A 9,579-nucleotide genomic window follows, 5' to 3' on the forward strand; every position below is an offset into this window, starting at 1 on the left:
TAGCAGTAATAATTTAGTTACAAGTTGAGAAGTAAAATTATAAAAAGTTAATGAGGCAAAGATAATTGTTGGAGTTGAGTGCTAAGTCTAAATAGGAACTTCATAGTTAAAGGGGGAGGAGTGTAATATATTGATAATGATAGTTGCCTCGGGTTATGGAAGAGTGTTTAACCACGCCCCTGGAGCCGTGGGGTAGCACAGCGTAACCCGGAAGTAGTAGTGTTGTGTGTCCGGTTTGTGTGTGTGTGGGTTGTTGGAGAGTGGCAATAAAGAGCTACACGTGTTTTACCCTGGGCTCCGCCGTCTATTACTGTTATGGATATATTAACAGTTATATAACCTGCAAAGTTATTACAATATTATCCAGAATAACCCCAACATTTATTAACCTCTGAGTAAAATTCTTTATGTAGATGGGTTATCTAAGAATTAATGGAATGGCCAATACTCAAACAGTGAGTGGTTCCAAAAAAGAACTAGCAGAAAGAAACTAAGCTAATAGTAAAGAAAGTTCTGTTAAAACACAAAAAGTCGTGTTACTTTGACTGTATTTTAAAAAATTTGAAATGACAGTGAATCATTAATGAGCAAGAGAAATGTATGCAGTACGTTGTATTTTAATGCAGTATTATCAAAATATTTAGTCCACCAACTTCAACACAAATTTCGGCCTGTATAAACAACAATATGCTAGATGTAGTCGAATTCGTGGTAGGGCTAGCATTGGCAGGCTAGCGTGTGGCTCAAATCTTTCCAACTTGAATTTCAACTGAAAAGCAACAGACTATAACAGCAGTTTGTGTATCTTTCAACACGTTTTTTTTTCAGGATAAAAGATTCATCAGGGCGGCCCAGCGCTTTGTTTTGTTGCGCACTAAAATATTAGTATGAGGTTGTTAACTGCTACTTTATTTTCTGGACGAACTTAAACGTTTCATTAATCTAAACTCAGGAAGGCCATTGCAACAGGTTGTGACGTCACGTTCAAGAAGCGTGAGTAATTCAATGTGATGGAAAAAAAACATCGTTTTTCTCTGTTGCCAATTTTTGGGGATATTTTTAAGATTAACATGTAATCGTTTTTAACTGCAATTTTGCTGATTATAATATCACTGTTTGGCGCTAAATTTGAACTCGCGATCAAAGAGGATGACGTCAAAGGAACGCTCTTTGGTCTTTGATGTCTACCCCGAGATATGAACAACAACCGAATGAAAATGCGTCATATGCAGTAGTACTCACATCGGAACCTGCAGAAACAACTTGGACAAGACTTTTCTAACATGGAACAGTTAGCATCTCAAATTATTGCAATGATTGAACGAATAGGAGGTAAGTTGAATTACACTTGCAAAATTTTCTAACAACATAAATGCAGTTTAATTTATCCAACGAGTGATGGAGGCAAGTTCACCTGTTGTGTTGTTGTTGTTGTTGTTGTTGTTGTTGTTGTTGTTGTTGTTGTCAGTAAATGCTAGTGATGAAAAACTGACTTAGAAATGTCCAATTGAACGTGCCAAGAGAAAACGAAAAGTTTTTGCTATCTTTTCAATATGGGCTTTTTAAAACATTTTTTTCTGACAATGCATATCATACTTTGTGTCCTTCTAAGTTATTGTGACTCCTGGAGGATTAAATCATGTTTAAATAAAGTAAATAATGTATGTATGTATGTATTATTCATGATGTTTTACTTTATTTTCTAAAGAGGACATCATAGATCCTGTTGAATCAGAAGACTTTCTTGCCATAACGAAATTCGAAATGGATGTCATTCCCGACACACTCAAGATAAACACAGAAATGATGATCAATGATGCCATGCATCTCTCCTTAGTGGATGGTGAATGAACACTTGGCAAGATGGCCACACATTTGCTTTTCATTGATGTATCATTTTCTTAAATTGCCTACTTTACCCTTCTTCAGGGTTTGACGAGAGCATAAAAGAGGAGCTGCTCCTGGAGGAGTCCTTCAAAGTTTGGGACTCCAAGTCACCCTTCCGAATGGGCAGAAAAAGACACCTCTTTCTCTTGGAGAAGACCTTGTTTTTTTGCAAGGTGGCCAACGACACCAAGGGAAAGTACAAATACATTTTCAAGAGAAAACTTAATGTGAGTAATCCTTTACACCATTTTTATATGTGAACCAAATCTGTGAAAATGATAATCTCATTGCCTCCTCAGCTCTCCGAACTAAATGTGATAGAGCGCGTGGAGGGAAACCCCCGCAAGTTTGCACTTTCAATGCGTTCCACATCGAACAACATCATTGTTCTCAAGGTTAGATGCTCTTCTCTCTCTCTTTGAAGGTAAAACAGAAAAGAAGTATTGTAACTCTTACAGTAATTGAAATTCCAGTGAATAGTATATGATGCTTATATGGTTCTCAAAAGTGGTCCAAAACGCCACATTAACTTTTGCCTGTCTTCCAAATCAATAGGCGCCCACTATTAAGACCAAACTGGAATGGATCGAGCACATCCGAAAGCTGATCCATGAACAGACCAAGTTCCTGTGGATGGGACTGAAGAAGCTTCTTTATATTCCTAAATCCAGCACAGACACGTTCCGCAAGCACCAGAGGTATTGAAGTACACTCCTACAATATACAGGCACTTTTTGGTTTAGGTCTACACACTGAAAGTGGTGTTATGAGTCATGACTGAGTCGACTTAAGTTTTTTTTTTTTTTAAACGAGCCATTGTCTTATTGTCTTACTGTTTTTTTTCTTTCGACTTAAAATGTTAGCGCAGTGTAATTGACACAACTGGTTCCACGATAGAAAGTAGTTTGGTCAAAAGTATGAGTGTGAGTGTGAATGGTTGTCCGTCTCCATGTGCCCTGCAATCTAGGGTATCCCCTGCCAGGTGCCCATATTTAGCTGAGATTGCTCCAGCACCCCCTTGACCTCTGTGAGGATAAGCTATACAGAAAAGGAAAATAATTTATTTCTTCTTATTGTGTTTTAAGGGGTGAAGAACATTTGAGAGTCCACGTGAAAGCGGTGAACTTCAGTGGCCCAGAAAAGCTCGATGAGCCCGCATCCAATAAGATTGTGGATTGCCACGTGATGACACCCGACCTAAATCTTGCATCAAGAAATAGAGGCATTCTGAAAGTTAATCAACCAAACAAAGAACACTCGGAAAAAAAGAAAGTCACCTTTAAATTGAATTAATTAAATGTTTGTATTTTTCATATTGTAGACTTGTAACTTATTGCTATGTTCTTAAATATATTTGGAGCGTATGGAACAAAAGAAAGTCACCTTTAAATTGAATATTTTTGTATCCGCTTCCCCCTATTGTACAGTTCATATGATTGCTTACAGACGTTTGTATATAGTTTGATATTTTTACAGAATTAAATGTCTGTTATCTTCACAGAATGTTTTGCTCTTGTTATTTATTCATTCATCTTCCATATTGCCCATCATCGAAGGGTATGCGTAGTTTGTTGCAGTTCCCATTTTTGCAGTACTGTAAATCAATTTTTTGTTGTTGTAATTTCCAGGCAAGGTGGGTCAATCCTAGTAGACCTCCATGACTAATCCCATACATAAAATAATGCAATTTCACGGATTAGATGAGAAAATTGGAATTAAAATTGCTACGTGTACTTTGTTCAAAGTTGCTGGTCACATTTTTGTGGGACTGTAAATAAAGATTTTTTTTCAGTTTCCAGGCAACGTGGGTCAATCTTAGTAGCAAACGTCCCTGACGACTCACAAACAGAATTATGCAATTTCACGAATTAAATTTAGAGGAAATTGAAATTAAAATTGCTACATGCGTATGTTGTTCAAGTTTGCAGGACTCATTTTTGAGTTACTTTAAATGAAGAATTTTTCAGTTTCCAACCAAGGTGGATCAGTCCTAGTAGTACACCTCCCTGACTACTTTCAACCTCAAAATTATGCAGTTAGACATATTACATTTTGAGAAAATTTGAATAAAAAAATGCTACATGCATACTTTTTGTTCAAGGTTGTAGGTCAATGTAAATTAAGATTTTTTCATAGTTTTCAGTTAGTTAGTTCAGTAGTCAGTTATAGGGTACACAAAGAGACAAAGTACCATCCGCACTTTCAATCAAAACGCCACTAGGGGGAGACTAACCCGCGCCTGCCTGCACTGAAGTCAGGCAAGTGAACCTCTACAACTAAAGGTGGCTTCCAGGTTATTTATGAGGTTGGCAAATATTGTATCTGTTCAATTATTATGTACATAATTGTTAAATATTTTAAAAGAAATGTGTGTGTGGACAGGAAGTGGTAGGAAGAATGATTTTTATACCAGAATTTCTTTTTTCTTTGATGCAATTAATAAAACTTCTCCAAACTGCTGTTCGACATTCATAAAAGTGTGGGGAGAGATAAAGGAAAGACACCCTTTTGGATTTTTACTCCCAAGGAGGACGGTCATCAACAACACAATTGATTTTACTTTATTATTGTATTATACTGCATTAAAATACATGGTACATAGGACACTACATATATTTTTCTTGTTCATCAATGATCCACTGTCATTTCAAATTCTGGAAAATAGAGTGAGAGTAACACGACGCTGTGTTGCTTTGACAGAAAATGCGCTTTTTTGTTGCGCAATAAAATATTGTTTTAAGATAGTAATTGCTCTTTTATTTTCTCAACCAATTCAAAGTTTCATCAATCTAAACGCAGGTAACACAACGTTGAAGCAGGTTGTGACATCACATTTAAGAAGCGTGAGTAATTTATTGTGATGGAAAAACGTTGTTTTTCTCTCTTCTGCTCCTTTTGAGTATAATTTTAAGAATGAATTGGAATCGTGTTTTTTAAACTGCAACTTCACAGTTAGCAAAATCACTGTTTGGCACTAAACTTGAACTAAAGAGGAAAGAGCATGACGTCATAAAAGAGCGCTCCTTTACCTACGGTGTCGACGAATGAACAAGCAGAAACGAACTGGACAAGACTTTTTACACGTGGCACACTTCGCTTCTAAAATGTTTGCAAAGATTGAACGAATAGTAGGTAAGTTGAATTACATTATTGCATTATTTTCTAACAATATCAAACGCTGTTTAGTTTAGCCAACGAGTGATTGAAGCAAGTTCACCTGTTGCTGTTTGTAAATGCTCGTGATAAGAAACTGACTTAGAAATGTCCAATTGAATGAACCAAGAGCTAACAAAAAGCTTTTGCTATCGTTTAATTGTGGGCTTTTCAAAACAAAAATTCTGACAATGCAGATTATACTTTGCGTCATTCTAAATCGGGGTAGGGAACCTATGACTCGGGAGCCATAAGTGGCTCTCCACTAACCTGAGAGGTAAAGTATGGAAACCACTGGTGAGAGAGCTGGGTCTCGATATTAGCAGCAGGATAACAATGTTGTCAAAAGAATTAAGAGACTTTTTGTTCTTTAAAAGTGGTGAAATGACCACAAAAAAATCCAACCATTATGTATTTTTACTTTCTAATTCTGTGGATGGCTCTCAAGAAATAACATTAAAGAATAAGAATTGTTTATGGCTCTCTCTGTCAAAAAGGTTTCCAATCCCTGTTCTTAATTGTTAATTGACTCCTGGAGGATAAAAATAGGAACCTTCTGCGATCTTGTTGTTTAGCCCGTCAGTAGATGCAACTAAAATTGATATACTTATTCATGATGTTTTACTTTATTTTCTGTAGAGGACATCATAGAGGACCCTGCCGAATCAGAAGGCGCTCTTGCCATACCGAAATTTGAATGCGGTCAAGCTAGCTTAATTAAGCGTTTGAGCGCAAATAAGCGGACGCGCAAACAACTCTACCCCCTTCGTGTGCTCGTAGCACAGTCAAAAAAGAGCACCATATAACTCCAGCATTTTAATAATTTAAAAATGAAATAAACTTCCATGATTTAAAAATACACACTTAACTCCACAACTACAATATTATGTGAATCCCCGAAACGGCAGGGCAACATCTTTGTGACACTGTAAATAAAGATGTCTTTTTTTAATAGTTTCCAGTCAAAGTGGGTCAATCCTACTAGTACACTTCCCTGACTACTCACTTACTGGAAATTGTGCAATTTGACAGGTTAAATTTAGAGAAAATTGGAATTAAAGTTGCTACATGCGTACTGTGTTCACGGTTGCAGTTCCAATTTTTGTGGTCATATAAATCAAGATTTTTTTTTTCATAATTTCCAGTCAAGATGGCTTAATTTAGAGAAAATTCAAATTATAGTTACTACATGTGCACTTTGTCAAGGTTCCAAGTCCAATTTTTCTGATACTGTATTTTTTTTCCCATAGTTTCCAAGAAACTTGGGCAATGCTAGTACTAAACTTCAATGACTACTCAGAAATTCAAAATTATGCATTTTCATAGATTATATTTGGAGAAAATTAAAATTGTACATGTGCTCCTTGTCAATGCTGCAGGCCACATTTTTGTGGGACTTGTTAGACCAGTGGTTCCCAAACTGGGGGGCGTGCCCCCCTAGGGAGGCGTAAAGAGAATTCAAGGGGGGCGTGAAGTCATCTTCTAAAAAAATGTTTAAATAGATTATAAGAATAATAAAATCAAAGAACAAATATCTGCCATTAAATACATGCAAAATATGATTATAGCAGTCACTCCAACGGTCCAACCCGTTTTCTATTAACAGAGATCTGTTTTCCTGAACAATGCTAAGAAATAAATGCAATAAAATAAGTTCACATGAGCAAAAGAGGAAGTGGGAGGGGGGGCGTGCGGGTCTACTGGAAGCAAGAAGGGGGGCGTCAGGTAAGATAGTTTGGGAACCACTGTGTTAGACGATAAGTTTTGGCATATTACTCCAACGGCTAAAACTGTGACTTATCGACTTGATAATAATAATAATAATAATCGGACATAGGCCCTGTCGTCATTATCACAACACAAAAGCCTACTTGTCATCGAAATTGATGGTGCTTCTCCATAAGCTACGTTTAATCGGCAAAAGACCTAATAAGTGTAAGTTACGGACTTGTAATTTGTCATTCCGCTGTTGAGGATACAGGTCGCTTACCTCTCGCTTACCTCTCACTGTCTTCCACTTACCTTTCCTCAGTCAGCTAGTAGGAGGCAGATCACCAACCAAACATCTGTTCATATACCGCAGAGGGGAATGTGTTATGTTAGCGCGAGTTTGGATTTCTGATGGATGTGGGGAAAAAACTGTCCTTAAGCCTATTTGTCCGTGCTTTGTGGGACCTATAGCGTCTGCCAGAGGGCAGCAGCTGGAACAGATTGTGACCAGGGTGGTAAGGGTCCCCTATGATGTTCTTGGCTCTGCTGAGGTAACGAGGGCTGGCAATGTCTTCAAGTGAGGGCAGAGAGCAGCCGACAATCCTCTGGGCAGTGTTAATCACTTTCTGCATGGCCTTTTTGTCTGCCGCCGTGCTTCCAGCGTACCACACTGTGATGCCGTACGCCAGGATGCTCTCTACAGTGGTTCTATAGAAGGTTCTCAGAAGATTGGTGCCCAAGTTGTTCTTCCTAAGTACCCTGAGGAAATTGAGTCGTGTCTGAGCCTTCTTCACCACTGCCGTGGTGTTTGTAGACCATGAGAGCTTGTCCGTGACGTGGACCCCCAGGAATTTAAAGGACTGGACCCTGTCTACACATACTCCATTTATGAGGAGTGGGGCCAGATCTGTGCCGTGTTTGCGAAAGTCCAGGATGATTTCTTTAGTTTTCGTGGTGTTCAGTGTGAGATTGTTCACCGAGCACCACGAAGACAAATTGTTGACCTCATCTCTGTAAGCCGACTCATCCCCTCCTGAGATGAGTCCGACCACAGTGGTGTCGTCAGCGAATTTGATGATGGTGTTAGACTGGTGGGTGGGTGTGCAGTCGTAGGTGTACAGGGAGTACAGAAGAGGACTCAGTACACCTTGAGGGGAGCCAGTGCTTAGTGTAATGGAGGAAGAGTGGTGGGGACCAAGTCTAACAGTCTGTGGTCGGTTGGTCAAGAAGTCCTTTATCCAGCAGCAGATTGAAGAGGATAGTCCAAGGTGGGAGAGTATGTCAGTCAGAATGTCCGGTTTTATGGTATTGAAGGCTGAGCTATAGTCAATGAAGACCATCCTCACGTAGTTCCCAGGGTGTTCCAGGTGGCTCAGTGCTGTATGAAGAGCAATGGCAATAGCATCATCAGTGGACCTGTTTGCTCTATAAGCAAACTGGTGAGGGTCAATTGAGGGAGAGATTGTATTCCTGATATGGCGGGCTACCAACTTTTCAAAGCACTTCATGATCACAGGCGTGAGGGCAACAGGCCTATAATCATTCATGCTGCCAATGGTTGGCTTCATGGTTGGTCAATGGTTGGACAATGGTCCATATTCAGCATCAGAAGAGACGACCAGGGTGGATTCGACGGGTTAATCCACAGATAATTTATTCCTGACAAATTGATTGGATTGGATAATTTTATTCATCCCGTTTAGGTTGTTTTACCAGTGCTGTGGGTCAGCAAGGGTCACCAAAAGGAATATTGTAGTTGAGTGACAAATGGATCACAAAACAAATTCACTGGACACTGCTCTCAGTCAAATCTGTCAGGCAAAGAGTACCATCCTCTGGATGCAAGTTAAATAATGGGTCATTTGGGAGTAAATAGACATGGTTCAAATGAATTACTCAAGAGCCAGTACAAAGATAATCATTTTACTTGCTTTTTAATATTAAACACATCAATAAGCTGCCATTCAAAAAATTATTTTATGAAAAAGAAGACAAAGCAAATTCACAGATGGTGTTTTTATTAAAGCAGTAATAAAGTACAAATTTGGTACAAAAATTACAAATACAATACAAACTATGTACAAAAATTACAAATATAATACAAACTATGTACAAAAATTACAAATATAATACAAACTTACAAATTATGTACAAAGGGAATTCACAGATGACAGTGGCAGTTTTTATTAAAACAGTAAAACTTACAAATTAAGCGCAATGGCTTCTAGGTACTGTAGTTTGTTTGGAAATCGATCCGGGTTTTCATAGTCACCCGTGAGCTTTTTTAACCGTTCATCAACAGCTGCGTATGACTTTTTGGTCTGTCTGGGCATAATACCGCCATAAGCCTGTTGTATTCGTATTTCCCAATCACTTTGCTCTAATTTGAGTTTGCTTATCAGATGAGATAAATTTGGATGGACAACTGACAATACATTGAAATGCGTGGTGCCAACCTTCAACAGAATTATTAGTGCATGGTATTCCCAGCAAGGTCTTTTCTCTAACTCCATAAGGGGACAGCAAAACATGGACCGTGTCGCCGTCGCCTTCCCTTTGGATCACCTAGCCAAGTAGACTCAAAGTACGTGAGAAATTCTGCTAGTACTTCCTCTGTTTCCTCGTCTAGTGAAGCCATTAATGCATCAAATGCTTCGATGACATCGTCCTTTGGGACGAACGCCAGTGCTGAAAGTTGTTTTATTACGGAGGTATTCATTGGGTCATTATACCAATGTTGTAGGCTACATTTCTGAATTTTTCTCCAAAGGCATTGACCGAAATGGAAAAAGCATCCAGATATGTGAGCGTTTGGAAAATGCTTTTTTC

General features: G+C 38.5%; 1 long non-coding RNA gene across 1 annotated transcript in view; it reads left to right on the forward strand.

The window, feature by feature from the left end:
- Positions 1-4,937: 4,937 nt before the first annotated feature.
- The window catches only part of LOC144066906 (uncharacterized), a 5,910-nt gene continuing 1,268 nt past the window's right edge, over positions 4,938-9,579 (forward strand). The window contains exon 1 of the long non-coding RNA XR_013297786.1: positions 4,938-5,019. This is a non-coding gene — a long non-coding RNA (uncharacterized LOC144066906). The remainder of the gene's footprint in view (positions 5,020-9,579) is intronic.

The sequence above is a fragment of the Stigmatopora argus genome, chromosome 21 (assembly GCF_051989625.1).
Source record: "Stigmatopora argus isolate UIUO_Sarg chromosome 21, RoL_Sarg_1.0, whole genome shotgun sequence".
NCBI lineage: Eukaryota > Metazoa > Chordata > Actinopteri > Syngnathiformes > Syngnathidae > Stigmatopora > Stigmatopora argus.